Genomic DNA, 17,665 nt, shown 5'->3' on the forward strand with positions numbered 1-17,665 from the left:
GGCGGTGGGACTCGGCCCGCCCACACAGATGTTCTGCGCCCGGGCCCACTAGTTATTATTGATTGTATGAAAAATAAGGGGTTTTTTTTGCTTCAATAGTTCACCTCTCTCTCTATATATATATGCTTCAGAATTAGCTTGTTGCACAATTAACACCAATGCAAATTATGCTACTAAAATTATCACTTGAGGTATTTTATTTGACAGAAAATGCTCTGCTCATTTCGTGTGGAAAACCCCGTTCACTTGTTTCAGAAAGAGACAAGACAAATTAGCAGGTGAAGCGGTCATCTTAAAATCAATTGAGATGCTCCAATTGATTTAGAGGAAAAGGACCACAGGAAAAACTCATAGCATATTTGTATATTTCCTATTAGGGAGCCAAAATGGTCTTCTGGAGACTACTAGGACCAATCAGTAGTCTCCAGAAGACCATTTTGGCTCCCTAATAGGAAATATACAAATATGCTATGAGTTTTTCCTGTGGTCCTTTCCTTCTAAAATCATATCAGCCTGGATGGGATTTTAGCATGCTTCATGAGGCTTCAAGGATCTAGTCTCACAGTATTAAAAAAATATACTTGGCTTACTTCAGTAATAATGTAGTCATAACATGAATACAACTGGTTTACCTGTAGTAGTGTAGCTGGGAATCGTTCCAGGCTCACTGAAAATGACCGCTGCCATTGGCTAAAAAGCAGAGCAGAGTCAGGGGGCTCCTGCATAGCCTCAGACAAATCTATTCCTCTTTGCCTGTATTCCCTAAATTTAAAATAAGGCAGTTTTATATGTTCATGTTAATCATTAGACATGAAATCAATCCTCATCTTTAATATTCTTTCAGTTGCTCATTTTCATTCATACTGTGCTCCGTTATTGATAACAGTTTGGGGAAGGAAGTTAATATCAAGTTGTATACAACCTCCCACAATGTACAGGTGCTCTGACAACAGTATATTATTCTGGACTTGACAATAACATTACTTTGTTTATTTAATATCACACTTGTACTCCACTCTTGCTCCATGTAGAGTACATGCAGCTCTCAGGTGGCCCCCCCTATCCATGCAGCTTAGACGCCAAACCGACTTACTTTCAATAGTAGAACTACTACAACAAATATGTATTCTTGGTTTTTCTCAGCAAAACTTTTCAACTAAAGTTTCCAAAGCGATTTATGCAGAGAAACAATAAAATGAGTAAGACAGATCCCTGTCTCCAAAGGGCTCACAATATAATCACAGTACTGGAGGTACTGTGCTGGGGGTGGATAGGGCCAGTTATTCTCCACCTGCTAAATAAAGAGACTCACCACATTAAAAATATGGCTCTTTACCAAGTTAGCAGGAGAGTATACTACACAGTATGCCTTCATAGCAAAAACATCAGACAGACTTGCTCAATGAACATATTGGCACCGGTGGCCAGCCAGTAGCCAACAGGTTCTAGGATTTGAGGACAAAAAGCTCACTCCAAGGTAGATGCCAAAAAGGTTTTATTAGATAAAGATGGAAAACATCTAGAGAGGATTATAGAATAAAGATATACCATTCATCCCTTCTGCTTGTCAGAAACTCCAGAATGATAGTTGATGGAAGCCAGCTGCTTAGCACCTTCCCGGGACTCCGGGTCTACACTGAGGTTCAAAGACTGGGGTGTCCTGCTATGCTTTTGTACTTACCCCAAGCTCATAAACAGTTAGTTTAGTGGGCACATCTTCTCAGTTGTTATGGCTAAGACAGAGACATTTTATTTATTTATTTTAATTTTTAATAAATAAATAAATAAATTAATTAATTAATATATTTGTACACCCAAATGTATTCCAGTCAATATATTGCCCTTGGCACACAGCTAGCTTTCCTCCCTTCTGCAGGTGGTCAGCTAGGGAGCACATCTTAAGTAAACAAGTGTCTCTGCATGGCTACAGCAAGTTGTACCAAGATATGGTGTTCAAAACATGAGCACAGAAATGAGGATTACTACATGGTTTTTTTTTTAGTGAGAAACAAGATTACAAGGTTACAAAGCATACAATTAACCCCTTTATGTGTAGAAATATAGGGAATCTACAAAATCCTATGTGCACAGAGAGACAAAGGGGACCACACCACTAAACCTCCTCGCCATATCTTCCGTGATGGCACTACAATGAATGAAACACTTTAGGTTTTAAATAATATAACAGTTTTTGCAGAGTGTAGTGTAGCTACTTACAGAGCTTCCAGCAGTACTACAGATCCCAGCAGTCTGTGCAGCAGATACAGGCATGGCAGCAGAAACAGATTATGATAATATCACGCACTGGCTTGGAATCGCAGTATCCAACTGTCTCCCTTCCTCTGATCCTGTTCATAGGCTATGGAAGTGGCCTCAGAAGTGCTGGTGAGGGGATTAATTGTCACCCTATACCTCTACCAGCTGTCAGGGAGAGGGATAAGACTGCTCCTCACTGGGAAACTCTAGGTCCAAATCACTTCCATCTCTCCAGACTGTTGGAAGTGAAGGACTATACGCTGTCTCTTGTCTCAATGACAGTGGAGGACAAACTAGTGAGTCAGAGGGCTAGAGGGTCAAGACATTGGTCATCCCTTCTCTACTGCTCTGACACTATCCCTTTGGAATGTAGATTGCTACTCTCAGGGGACTTCCTTCCAGCCAGCCACTTCCTTCCTCTCTCCCTTCTCTTCCTGTTCCTTCTACCTTGCAACATGCAAGCTCTTCTCCCCTGCACCATGTGTACAAAGAGATGCGGAATCCATCTGCATCCAGCTAGCTAGCTAGATTAGAGATCCTAACTCCTCACTTTCCTATCTAGAATGGAGTTCTCTAATAAATGACATATATATTGATTTGAAACTATGAATTGTCTCCAAGTTACTTTACTCTCAGCATGCACGCATGCCTACTAAATTCCGCTGTGTTGTGCCTCTGTGCACTCTGCTATAATGAAAAGGGATTCATCCAAGTCTTAAATAAAGCCCTGCAATCAGGGCAATCCCAACCACCCTCTCCTGACTCTGCCCTCTCCAATGTAGCTGCCTGCATCCTCCCTCTGTCAGCTGTTGCCTGTCTTGCCAGCTGTTCAAGCCCTGCCTTCTCCTCTTTGCCACCAGCAGGCAATCTGTTGGGCTATGCTGGTCCATGCATGGTCTGGGGGTTCCTGTCTGTCCTGGCTCTCCCTGACAGTTGTGTAGGGTCCCAGCTGACTTTGCCTGTGCCCAGGGGCAGTATTGCCTCCGTCTTCTTGGCCCTCCGACTGAGTGAGTACTCGGGCCCACCTGCAGCCAGCGGGAAGGCCTGACAGATAGCAGTTTGGGAGCAGTTTGGGGGAAATTTGGGGAAGTAGCAGCACAAACAGACTCAGAGACAGAAAGTGGTAGGAAACAAAAGGCTTAGTAAATATGTTAAGTTAAATGTTATTCAAGGTCTTAATATAATTTAGAACTCTGGAGCTACTTGTTAAAGATTAGAGTACACAACAACTGGTGATGAAACTGGAATATCAGTTACATCAGCATGGCTCACGCTGGCCTTGCAGCCCCACAGCCTCTGAATGTGGGGATGACCTGTACACTGAGTACAAGCTATGGATGTACTCCTTTACATTCTATGACATTGCTTCCAAATTAGAAAAGAGATTGCTACCAAATTGCTATTAGAAGAGCAACATTGCTGCATTGTTTGGGAGCTTCAGTACAGCACATTTTTTCCATTCTGCAGGAGGGGGAAAGGTACATTTTAAAAAACTAAAGCTGTCTTAGAGAAGCATTTCACTCCATGCAAGAAAAATATTTGCAGCAGGTTGATCTGACATTAGATAAAGCAATTAAAATGGGCAAGCTGTATGAAAGTGCTTGAGAAGAAAGCCTCCTAATAACTGCACTAAGTAGTGACTTGGTAGACGCTCCTGTTAACTGGGTCACTCTTCAAGTGAAGACCAAACTGTTTGTTAGAACTTCCAGGGATATAGCATTCCATGACTGGAATCAGCCAAGTACAGACACTCCATGTTATTGTTGTGTATAATTGAACCACACTAGAGAACAGTGTGGTGCCCTGAAAGCTACTTGCTAATATTGTTAAAAAGTTAAATATTAAATATTGTTAAAAATTTGTTCTCATTTTGGATATCCTTACAAAGTAGTTACCAATCATGCTTGACAGTTTGTGGGTTCCCTTGCTGGACAGTTTTTCAACTCTCATGGTATCAAACATGTCTGTACTTTCCCTTACTATCAAAAAAAATAATGGGCATAAAGAATGTTTTGATCGATATTTAGAGACAGCAGTCCAGGCAGCTCACTGTGAAGGGATGAACTGGAAAACAGAATTGCAGAAGAGTCTAATGGCATATCGTTCTACTCCACACAGGGCTTCATAGGAGACACCAACAGATTGCTGATTGGACCTCTGAAAAGTATAAGCATGCATATGTATTCAGTACTTGGTTTGGGCCTCTTTTGCAGCAATTACTGCCTCAATGCGGCGTGGCATGGATGCTATCAGCCTGTGGCACTGATGAGGTGTTATGGAAGACCAGGATGCTTCATTAGCGGCCTTCAGCAATTCTGCATTGTTTGGTCTCATGTCTCTCATCCTTCTCTTGGCAATGCCCCATAGATTCTCTATGGGGTCAGGTCAGGCGAGTTTGCTGGCCAATCAAGCACAGTACACTGTATACTTTTCAGAGGTCCGATATTGTTCTATTCTACAATCCTTGTCTTCTTGGTTCCATGTAATATTCTAATTTTCTGGGATTGTGGATTTGGGGTTTTCATGAGCTGTACGCCATGATCATCACAATGATAACAAATTAAGGCTTGACTTATCTCGCTTTGCATGTAATGCGTCTGTCTCATATATTAGTTTCACCTTTTAATTTGCATTACTGAAATTAATGGACTTTTGCACGATATTCTAATTTTCCGAGTTTCACCTGTAATCCTTGTCCAATGAACCATAACCCCCAGTGGCCATAATAATGTTACTGGCCACAATCCAGAGAAAAACCTGGTTAGCACTCTGCATCACAAATCAGTTTTCGTCCAACAGAATTCATTTCTTCTCTACACTACACTCACATGGAAAGCCACTTCTGCAATTATTTGTAAGGCAGTGTGTACTCAGAAATCCAAGCGTATGCTCTAAAAGAACACTTGGGCTTCTTATGCCAGTTTCTAAGCTAATTAGTCCAGTCTTACCATTTACTTTTCCTTCCAATGTTCTATGGCATGCCATTATGAGAATGGATCATAATGCTTTGCATACAGATCCAAGCAAACACAAAGAAGCCAGCAAAAGATCAGCCCTACCAACAGTCAGCCAGCCTGCCTGCTCTCTAACCAAAATGGTGATTGGATTATTCGGAGCAGCTAATAAAAAAAGACTACCTTACCCTCTGGGCACTCTGGCTACCTGAGGAGTGAATCAGCCTAGTCCCCATCTGATTGATTTATAGGGCAGTCCTTTGCGAAACAAAAGTGAGCATGCTTACTGGCTCCCACCTCATCAATATTTTAAAATATCTGTGGCTTTTCATTTGTTCCTTGAGGTTGGTGCTAGCATCACTCACCTCACAACTTTTAAACCAGCAGTAGGCTGCAGGCAAGAGCAGCAGGGAACAAGAGAAGGAGGCAGTTGTTACCAAAACTGCCCTGGAGTGATTGGCTAGGCACTCCAGCTATGCTTTGGGGATAAAGTGGGGAAATTAGCTTGGGTTGGAGTTCTGACACAGTGAGGCGAGTCTCACAATCAGTGAGACTCACCTCTAGGGGGTTTGCGGGGAGAGCGGGCTTAGCCCGCTCTCCCCACAGACGAGCAGGCAGGAAGCCCTGGTCAGCCAGGTTGACCTCCCACACAACTGCCAGCTCTATTACGGAGCTGGTGGGAGCTGTGGGGATCGGGGGCTGTGTGGCCCTTGGAAGTTCCAGGATGCCCCGTGCGAGCGCATAGGGATCCTGGAGAAACCCCTGAGCCTGGGAGGCTGCTTGCAGCCTCCCGGCCAGGGTTCTCCTTGTGTGTTGCTGTGGCGTGGAGCCGCACTGTGGCAACACACGACCAAAACACCCGGGTTAGCGGAGTGCTCGGTCTGCTAACCTGGGCTAAGGGGAGGGGGAATTAGTGGAGTTTGTTGCTGGGAGCTGTGCGGCTCCTGTTGCAGCACACAACCACCAAAAAACAGGCTAGGCTCCATTAGCCTGCTTTTTGGCGGTCGTGAGAATCACCTCAGTATCAGTTAAGCAGTTCTGGTGTATTGGAAAGAATGAGGAAATGTAGGTACAGTTTCAAGACTTTATCAACGGTAAAAATGGGGAGTTATGGAAGGCAAAGAGAGGGTTTGGTTAGGCAATTCAATAATTTGGCTAGTATTCTGAATGAGAGTCTTGGTTAGCAGCTTACAATAATTTGGCTAAAGTCCTGAATAAGAGCCTACTTAGAGGTTTATAATAAAAAGTGCCTGGAGAGTGGGGAAGAAAGTAGGGGACAGCAGCAAGAGAATTTAGGGAAAGGGGAGGGCTTAGTATTACCTTGCCACCTAATGCTGCAGTGGGGAAATGACTTAATTAGCAAGCCAGAGGTTGCCAGTTCAAATCCCCACTGGTATGTTTCCCAGACTATGGGAAACACCTATATCAGGCAGCAGTGACATAGGAAAATACTGAAAGGCATCATTTCATACTGCACGGGAAGAGGCAATGGTAAACGCTTCCTGTATCCTACCAAAGACAACCACAGGACTCTGTGGTCACCAGGAGTCGACACCAACTCAATGGCACACTTTACCTTTAGTATTACCTATCCATTCTGGGTGCGTTGGTTGCACAATGGCTGGGCAAAGGTGCCTCCTTAGGATAAAGCATGGGATGAAGCTGGGATAAAGAGCAAGGAGCAGCAGCCACAGCTCACATATGTGTGACTCTGAAGGCTGGTGGAAACCAAGCAGTATCCCAACCAAGTCCAAGCAGTATCCGAGGCTATTGTGGCCTGGCTGGGGCACATATATCCAAAACTATGTTCTGAGGTGGTTTCTCCCTCCTTGGAGGGCAAGGAATTTCTGTGCAAAACAACAGGGTCCATTACTAGATGGACATAGTCACTTTAGGTGGGTCCTTCTGGACAAAGACAAGAGCCAGCTATGCAAAGGTGGCTGTGTGAGGACAATAAGGCAATGTTGCTCACATTCTCAAGACTATGGTGTCCCCAGTTGCAAAGATACATGTTTTTATTTGTTTCTGAGTGTTCTCCCTTACCTTTACTAGCCAATTCATCAACTTTAATGGGGTGAGAAATAGCCATTTCAGTACTTCTTCTAAGAAGCATTCCTCACGTTATCTCTTAAGCAGGAGTTCCTCCTCCCAGATCAAGTTGCTTTGACAGGTCTGTTAGCTGGCTTTCCTCATTAGGGAGGGGCAGCCACATCCTGTTTTAGTTTGTTGTCTCTTTAACTTGAAGGCATGCTGCCAACCTCAGCCTGTGCTTAATGACCAGCTCGTGCCAACCCACAAGGTGAAAAGTTCATGGGGACCAGATTTGTTTGTTGTTTGTTCCCAGCCCAATCTGTTAGTACACCTAGAGGGGTACTCCTTATGCTACCCCCAAACATGGCTTGCTTTAGCAACACAGTAGGCACACAAAATGGAGGCAGAGACAACATGGCTGACTGAGAATTTTAAGGTGGGCGCTGACCACTTTGCTTATGTATAAGATATATCCCTGTGTAGAACCTACTCCAGAGAAGACTAGGTGAAGTGGACAAGTAGTTAAAAGATCTTCCAGATTTAAGAATATGGTTATGTAGGTTTTGGCAGAATGTTAGGAAGAAGTGTTATCTTTCAACACTTCTTCACAAATTTCCTTTGGATTTAAGAGCCAGCCTAAACATTTAGAGCCAATGAACAAAATTACTGTATTGGACTTATTTTATTTTATTTTATTTATTTATTTATTTATTTAACATATTTTTATACCACCCCAAACTTACGTCTCTGGACGGTTTAGTGATGGATTTTGTGGAGGAGAGGGTAAATGGGCTTCTTTTTAATCCCCTTTACAAGTAAGATACTTTGAACAGAAACAGGATTACCTGGCTAGGACAAACAAGAATAACTCAGCCTCTAATGTCCCATTCTAAGCACCACAGTGAAACATCTGGGTGCCATGGCTCCTGGGATTTGCCAAAGTCTGCCCTGTGTAACAGTCTAATCCAATGGTTCCCAATCTGAGAGGCTACAGATTTTGCTGAACAACAACTCCCATAATCCCCAGGGAAAATCAATTGTAGCAGGGGCTGATGGAAGCTGTAGTCCAGCAACATCTGGAGGCCCACAGGTTAGGAACCACTGACTATACAACACACCAGCTCTCCAGACCAGTAGTTTAATCTAGGAATGCCAATACTTCTTTTGACTCAGTGCAGGTTTCTAAACAGAAATGATACAAGTACACTTATAACACTATTGTACAATGTGGAGATGTAGGCATTTGCATGGTGGCAAGCATTAAGACTAACCTACACATTAGGCCAACTGTAGCCACATGCACCAACCCAGTAGTGATAATATCACCCAGACAGTGTTCCCTCTACCAGAGATTCTCAGATATTGTTGACTACAACTCTCAGAATCCCCAAGCAAAAGCCATTGCTGCTGGGAATTCTGCGAGTTGTAGTCAACAACATCTGGGAATCCCTGGTAGAGGGAACACTGCATTAACCACCACTGCACCCAGTGGTGATAATGTGCAACAACTAATGCATGTACTAATACTGCATTTCATGGTCCTGCCTACCTGATAAGGGTATACATTCCCATCTTTTATGTGAATATCACATTATTTTATGTGTATATCACATTGACTAGAATGCTGTGCATTGGATGCACATCCTTATTTTACGTTCATTTCCTGGGTGCTCATATACGGAACATCTAAAACTGGGATTAGATAATATACCCTTACATAGTTTTTCTACAGCACTTGATATACCCTCATTTGAGGGGAAAAATAATATTCTATTTGCACTAAACATGTAAGAGCTCAACCATTGAGTCATTATTTTCATTTCTCGAGTTAAAAGTTCAATATTTTTACACATGTCCAATATTCTATTATTGCCAAAAAAAGAAAAAAAAAGGGGGGGGAAGGTACTTAAAGTTTTAATCCATTCCCTGGAAGGATTTCAGAATTTTAGACCACCCTTACAGTATAACTAGATGGCTGTCATCTCTCAGCCTACCTAACCTCCTTGGTAATCATAATAGATCATTTTTGTTGTGAGTAATTTAAGCCATATTCCCAAGCCTTCAAACATATCCAGTATCTATCTGACTGGAAATCCCCTAAGCAACTTGTGAGTCATTCAATCACTGGAAAGGCTTGGAAGCATTTCTGGTAGGAAATAAATCCCTTACAACCTTTTATTATTACACATTTTAAAACAGGCTTCGAAGAGAGAGACCTCAGGGAATGATGGATTTGTGGTTTATGCCAATATCTGTGAAAACAGCTGAGTAAAATTGTCATGAAAATTTACTTCCACAGGAACAAAACCTATGCAATTGCCCTTACCAGACGACGACAGTTGTTTTAAAAACATATATTTTTGTTGAATATCCATCAAAGTAACTTCAGAAAAGCAGACTTTTGCAAAGCTGTGTTTAGTTAAGAATCATATAGCTTGTGAATTGGGCAAGAAGAAAATAACCCGGGTTCCAAATGGAAAGTTAGTCCCATGGATCTACAACCCTTATTCTACAAATCCTTATGAAAGATTTTATTGGACGGGTGTTAGAAAAGAGGCTGAGGCAGTTAGCCAAGAATATTAAACGTATCTATTGATGTAACAAATGCACTGGTTTTCCATGAAAGTGTAGCCCTTCAAGTCTAGACCCCTGGTTACTACTGCTGGGCCCTGGGCTGGGTACAAACAAGTTATAGGCTGGATGAGTGTGGAAAGCAGGTCTGTACTGCTATCCTTCATTGCCTGTTCTCCTCACAGCTTCCATCTGAGAGCAAGTTCAGATGAACAAAGCCCTTTATATGGAATAACCGGGCCACAGTGGTAACACACCTGCCGCGATATCACGAAAGGGCATGTCAACATTTTCTCGGAATCACTCCTGCAGATGTGCTACAAAGTTCTGCGGTTTTCTCAGAAGGCTTCATGCAATATGGCGTGCACTGCACGGGAATGTATAATTGGAATAATTTGATGCACAGTCAGAGGCAATCTTACCCCCGGATTTGGGAGCCAAAATCCGGGGCCTCTACACCCTCTGGGGGCCCCCAAATCCTCTTTAATCTGTCCTGAGTGGTGTGGTTTGTGCCCTCAAGAACTTATGTGTTAAAAATGATGCTTAACTTGCAGTGCGGGGGTAGCTGGGTCCAAAAGCCTTTAGGTCTAGGCTCCAAAATTATGTACATAGGAAGCTGCCATATACTGAGTCAGACCATTGGTCTATCTAGCTCAGTATTGTCTACACAGACTGGCAGTGGCTTCTCCAAGATTGAAGGCAGGAATCTCTCTCAGTCCTATCTTGGAGATGCCAGGGAGGGAACTTGAAACCTTCTGCTTTTCCCAGAGCAGCTCCATCCCTTGAGGGGAATATCTTACGGGGCTCACACTTCCAGTCTCCCATTCAAATGCAACCAGGGCAGACCCTGCTTAGCTAAGGGGACAATTCATGCTTGCTACCACAAGACCAGCTCTGTGCACAGTACTAGTTTTTATCTTCTTTATGCTCACATGCCCCAGTGGGGCAATATGCCGATCATTCTGTGGAGAGTTAGGTACTGTGATTCTCTTTCCTACATCTTTTTTTTTTTTTTAACTCAGACATTGCTTTGCCTGAAAACCTAAATCTGAGTAGTCAGGCAAGCAATATGCAATCATTTTCTATATTTCTGGGGGCGGGAAAATACTCTTTTAGTTTTGGAGTCTTGGTGGCCGGAAGAAAAAAACCTTTAGGCCCAGCCTAAAGGGAAAGCTCACCTAGGGGAGACCTCAAGTTAAGTAGTAAAGTGATTATTAAGCATGTATGTATGTATTGGTTTATTTTGGCCCAAGGCCAGCATATTATTAAACAAGTTATCCATTATCCAGATCTCCGCCTCTAAATATATCAGGGTTCTGTCTCAATAATATCTATCTCCTCTCTCTCAACTAGGACTCTTTCCTATCATAATAAAAAAGGAAAATTTTCTTTTAAGTTTAATGGTGAAATGATAAAATCAGCTTTCTGGAGTTGCTGTCTCAGTCTAATGAGGCTTTGTTGCTGCTGGCTGTAGAATCCAGAGGAAAGAGTTGTGGCATGCAAGGACAAGGCAGTGGAGTAGAATCAGGAATATCAATGGTTTAATGAAACATATATTATTTACAGAGAGACAAGTGCAGACTACTTTCAGTGTTCTTGCTGCTGGCGGTTTGTTAGCCCCACCTCTACTCCAGGACTAGACTAAAAGTAACAACAACACCATTCAAAAGCTGACCTGGATCAAGGAATGGAATAACCAGAAACACCACACTGGCCAACAACAGTCTGTGTGTGAAAAGCTTCTACTTCAGCACAGACTGCCAGTCTCAGGCCCTGACTACCAATCTCTTCTTCTCAGATGGCTTGCTGGGAAATATAATGCCCTTCATATGTAGCTGGATCAGAGCCATCACCACTCCTTGTAAAAGCACCTCTGAGTGTTGGTGGCATAGCAACTTTGAGGGGAGCCGTGGGGTGAGATTTGAAATGGTTGCTGCCGCTGCTCACCTTCATGGCTCCTACCCACCTTCCGCTCACATTCCAGGTGGCTACCCATCCTGCCTGCTTTTGCCAGTGGGCATTGGGCTGGCCTGCCTTTGTGACCAGGGTGCCCTGGTAACAGGGTTTCCCAGGGGATTATTGGACTTGTAGTCAACATCTGGGAAACCTTGTTACAGAACACTGTTTGTGACCTCCCCCATGGCCGGTCACTAACCTTCTGCCATTGCTGGCTTGCTTCCTTTGGCAGGCCATAGCATAGTCTAATTAATGACATCATCTCAAGCACAGTGCCCCATTCCAGCAAGGACAGGTGCCAGTGCGGTGATGTCATTACTCTGTTGCAGCCTGGCAAAGAAAAAGAAGCGGATGGTGGCAGCAGGTCAGTGGCTGGCCAGCGGGGGCCACAAAGGTGGCCAGCCCTACGCCCACTAGGGGGTGGGGCAGGGCGTGGCCCCCAGGCATTGACCACCCATGTGCTGCCAATGCACCTCCTATAGTTATACACCTGCTGAGGTGTATAACTATACAACCACTTAATGTGAATCAGTTACCATTTATGTTTCTTTGTTTGGGGGATTTGGTCCTACTTCAGGGCCAAGCCAATCTTGAGATTTTAGCTTTCGGTTCACTGAAAACAACTCTTTGAACCAGGTCTTAGAATTTGGGTTAGACAGCTAAGAGAGATGCTGTAATTAAAACTGCTCATTACTGTCTGTGGTGGTCTGTAGTGAGCCTGGGAAAAAACCACTGATTGTGTGCCAGGCAGTACTAGGTGATGCTTTCACTTGGGTTGGGGCCTCTCCTCATCACACAAGCAAGACGGAAAACAGCTTTTGGCGACACTGTTAAATTCTCCCAATGGTTTGTAAAGTGTGTTACCTCACATCCAGACACCATGTTCTTTGGTTCTTAAATGCAAGGAGACTGATCTAATTAGAAAATTATTAGGGCTGAGTAGTTTGGAACACACAATTAAAATACTTTATGATCTTGCTAAAATGGATAATGGCCCCAAATCAATATAAATGGTATTCTCCAAGGGCCAAGCAGGAGCATCTCCCACTAAATATCGGCAAACTTTACCCCGTCAGTGGAAGCAGAGTTCCTCTGGGATTAATATGATTTGATTACACTGCATGTGAAACAAGCAAGGGACTAGATGCCTTGCTATTAAAACCTCATTAAGAGTTGTATACCAGTTCAGGAACTCTGTTTCAAGGGGAAATTGACAATCTGCAGCATCCACAGCAAATAGGGCTATCAAAAATGAGATGGATACTAAAGAAAGGTATACATATCAAGATGACATACCTTTCTTTTTTAACAGAAAGTTTTAGTAGATGGTGAGGCTGCACGCACAACTGAAAACTGGGTAGGACAAGTGTCCTATCCAGGTTTGCGAGCTGTGCGCACTCCCAATTTTTGGTTGTGGGCGCAAACAACTGGGTAGCAGGAGGGAGCAGTGACTGTGTGGGAACTGGGAAGCTTTTCCTCCTACCCTGGTCAAATGCTGGGTATGAAAGCTAGATAGGATGTCACTGTCCTACCCATCTCCCACACAATCACTTCTCTCTCCTGCTACCTAGTTCTTTGCTCCTACACAACCAAACATGGGAAGCATACACGTTTCTCAAATCTGGATAAGACACACGTCTTACCCAGTTTCTAGTTGGGTGAATAGCCTCGGTGCATCTCAAAAAAACATGCTGATGGATCAGTCCAAGGTCCATCCAGTGATGCTTCTGGGAAGCACATAAATGGGGCTTGAAGCTAACAGCTGGTGTTCATACAGGTGAAACTCAGAAAATTAGAATATCGTGCAAAAGTCCATTAATTTCAGTAATGCAAATTAAAAGGTGAAACTGATATATGAGACAGACGCGTTACATGCAAAGCGAGATAAGTCAAGCCTTAATTTGTTATCATTGTGATGATCATGGCGTACAGCTCATGAAAACCCCAAATCCACAATCTCAGAAAATTAGAATATTACATGGAACCAAGAAGACAAGGATTGAAGAATAGAACAATATTGGACCTCTGAAAAGTATAAGCATGCATATGTATTCAGTGCTTGGTTTGGGCCCCTTTTGCAGCAATTACTGCCTCAATGCGGCGTGGCATGGATGCTATCAGCCTGTGGCACTGATGAGGTATTATGGAAGACCAGGATGCTTCATTAGCGGCCTTCAGCAATTTTGCATTGTTTGGTCTCATGTCTCTCATCCTTCTCTTGGCAATGCCCCATAGATTCTCTATGGGGTCAGGTCAGGCGAGTTTGCTGGCCAATCAAGCACAGTACACTGTATACTTTTCAGAGGTCCGATATTGTTCTATTCTTCAATCCTTGTCTTCTTGGTTCCATGTAATATTCTAATTTTCTGAGATTGTGGATTTGGGGTTTTCATGAGCTGTACGCCATGATCATCACAATTATAACAAATTAAGGCTTGACTTATCTCGCTTTGCATGTAATGCGTCTGTCTCATATATCAGTTTCACCTTTTAATTTGCATTACTGAAATTAATGGACTTTTGCACGATATTCTAATTTTCCGAGTTTCACCTGTAAGTGCACTGGCTGGCATCCAGTGTGGGTACTAGGGTAGTGTTTTTCACTGCAAGGCCTAGTGGTGGCCACCATCAACCCTAAGTGCAGTTCCTGGGCTAATTGCTTGTTGGGCCTGTGTGAAGCTTTGGCCAATGCTGAATGCCAGGTACAGTTCCCATGGCACCCTTTGGAGGCAACCATTACCACCATGTGGTGTTATTCTATGCCCAGCACGGGGGGGGGGGGGGGCACATGCTCCATTAAGGGAAACTCAGGCGTCTTGGGCCTCTTCACTATCTTGGAAGGTATGCAGTGCTAGGAACTGTAGGCCGTCCCAACGCTTTCCTTGTAGAGCTCTTTCTCTCTTAAAGGGTCTTCTCTTAAAGGGACTAAGGAAAAAGTGCAGTGCAGAGGAGAGGTCAGCACAGTGGGAAATTGCACTACACTGAAAGTTTTTTGCTATTTAGAAAAATATGTGAGGCTCACTGCACTGGGCAAAAGTCATGTAACTGCATGAAATTGTGGGGAAACTTGAAGCTACACACATGTGCAAAGGTCCCCTGCAAATAATGAAGACGACGATTCACAGACCTACCACATTGTTGCACAAGGGCAAAACATGTTTGACCTAGCACAAATCTTGTCTGGAATGCAAGGTCATGACTTAAGCATCTAGCTGGTTCAAAATCCTTGTGCTAACATAGCGTTAAGACTGGATGTTGGCCACTGTCACCAGACTTGGAGATTCTATATCGCAACATGATTATACATATGTGGACAAATGTGTTGGTACCCCTCCATGAAAAAGAAGAACCCACAATGGTCTCTGAAATCACTTGAAACTGACAAAAGTAATTAGCACCCATCATTGTTTATTCTGCATATAACAAAAATCAGACTTTGCTTTAGAGTTTTGATGCAACAGAATATTTCAAATAACACAAATGAAAATGGCATAGACAAAAATGATGGGACCCTTAACCTAATATTTTGTTGCACAACCTTTAGAGGCAATCACTGCAAACAAGCAATTCCTGTAGCTCTCAATGAGACTTCTGCACCGGTTAACAGGTAGTTTGGCCCATTCTTCCTGAGCAAACTGCTCCAGTTGTGTCAGGTTTGAAGGGTGCCTTCTCCAGACTACATGTTTCAGTTCTTTCCATAGATGCTTGATAGGATTCAAATCAGGGCTCATAGAAGGCCACTTCAGAATAGTCCTATGTTTTATCCTTAGCCATTCTTGGGTGCTTTTAGCTGTGTGTTTTGGGTCATTATCCTGTTGGAGGATCCATGACCTGTGACTGAGAAAGAGTTTTCTGAGACTGGGCAGTAAGTTTCACTCCAGAATGTCTTGAAAGTCTTTAGATTTTATTGTTCCCTGCACAGACTCAAGGCACCCCATGCCAGATGCAGCAAAGCAGCCCCAAAACATAACCGAGCATCCTCCATGTTTCACAGTAGGTACAGTGTTCTTTTCTTTGAAAGCTCCATTTTTTTGTCTGTGGACATAGAGCTGATGTGACTTGCCAAAAAGCTCCAGTTTTGTCTCATCTCTCCAAAGGACATTCTCCCAGAAGCATTGTGGCTTGTCAATATGCATTTTAGCAAATTCCAGTCTGGCTTTTTTATGTTTTTCTTTCAGCAGTGGAGTCCTCCTGGATCTTCCTCCATTGAGCCCACTGTCACTCAAAAAGCAACGGATGGTATGATCAGACACTGATGGACCTCGACCTTGGAGTTCAGCTTATATCTCTTTGGAAGTTGTCCTTGGCTTTTTGTCTAACGTTCTCACTATCCTTCTGCCCATTCTGGGTTCGATTTTCCTCTTGCAGCCTCATCCAGGGAGGTTGGCTACAGTCCCATGGACCTTGAACTTCTTAATAATTTTTGCAACTGTTGTCACAGGAACATCAAACTGCTTGGAGATGGTCTTATAGCCTTTGTCTTTAACATGCTTGTCTATAATTTTCTTTCTGAAAAGAAAAGAAACTCTCTCCTTTGTTTTCTCTGGTCCATGTTCATTGTGGGACACACGATGATACCAAACAGCAGAGTGACTACTTTTCTCCATTTAAATAGGCTGAATGACTGATTGCATGATTGGAGACATGCGTGATACTAATTGAAGAAAACAGCTAATTTGAAAAATCACTCAAATCCAATTATTTATCTTTTCTAGGTGTACCAGCAAATGTGTCCAGTGGGGATATGCACGGAACTGCAGAGGCACGGTCTGTTGCCGGCATGGGTCTCCCTTTAAGGGTGGGGGGTTGCACTTACCTCTCCCACTGCTTTCCCCCCACCAGCACTCTGTTTTAGTGAAATATTTTTGGGGTGGCAGCATTCCTCCCAGCCGCCCCTGCCCATTATTGTCCGGAAATACCGCAAGTAACAAGTGCACGTGCACCCGCCGTGCGTACTTGCGGCACACATCACATGCTGCATGTGTGATGTGCGCAGCAGAGTGTGATGTGTGTGGCGGGCGCATGCACACTCGTTACTTCCAGTATTTCTGGAAGTATATAATGCCTCCGGACTGGTCGGTGCACATCTGTAGTGTCCAGGCCACTTTAGAATATCTTTGTAAAATAAGCAATACTTTATCTGTTTTCACACTTGTTTTGCTTTACTCGATGACATATCAAAGGCATGCAGGTATACATGGGACAATCACTTTTCAGGAGGCATAAAATACTTTTTCCATGAGCTGTAAGGGTACCAACAAATTTGTCCACGTGTGTATAAATCTGGTTCTCACACTTAAAGGTTTTAACCTTTAAAGCCCTAAATGGCATGGAACTGGGTTACCTGAGAGAGCACCTTGCCCCATATTTCCCAACCCAAACCTTAAGATCATCTTTGGAGGCTCTCCTCTAGGTGCTCCTGCCAAACGAGGTGAGGAGGATGGCTACAAGAGAGGGCCTTTTCAGTGGTTGTACCCCACTTATGGAATAGCCTCCACAGTGAGGTTTGCCCGGCTTCAACATTTTGTTCTTTTAGACACCAGGTAAAGACCTTTTTGTTCACCCAGACCTTTTAAATTCAAATTTTCAGATTCTGATTTTTAACCAATTTTAAAATGAGTTTTTAATCTGCTTTTTATTGTGTTTTGTATTTCCTTTTCACCTGTCTATTTCTTTCTTTTTTTGGTCTGTTACGATTTAATGTGTTATGTGTTTTTATTGCATATTTTAATTCTCCTTTGGGCAACTTGCAAGGAACAATTTGTTATGGGGTGGCTAACAAATAAAGTTTATGATTATTATTGCATGGGGAGGCTGGCTACCCTGCCGCAGTCCTACACACACTAAGGTGAAGGTGAGAAATGGATTTTTTTTGGCTTCCAAGTCCCAGCCAAGGA

This window comes from Hemicordylus capensis, chromosome 3 (assembly GCF_027244095.1).
Source record: "Hemicordylus capensis ecotype Gifberg chromosome 3, rHemCap1.1.pri, whole genome shotgun sequence".
Classification (NCBI taxonomy): domain Eukaryota; kingdom Metazoa; phylum Chordata; class Lepidosauria; order Squamata; family Cordylidae; genus Hemicordylus; species Hemicordylus capensis.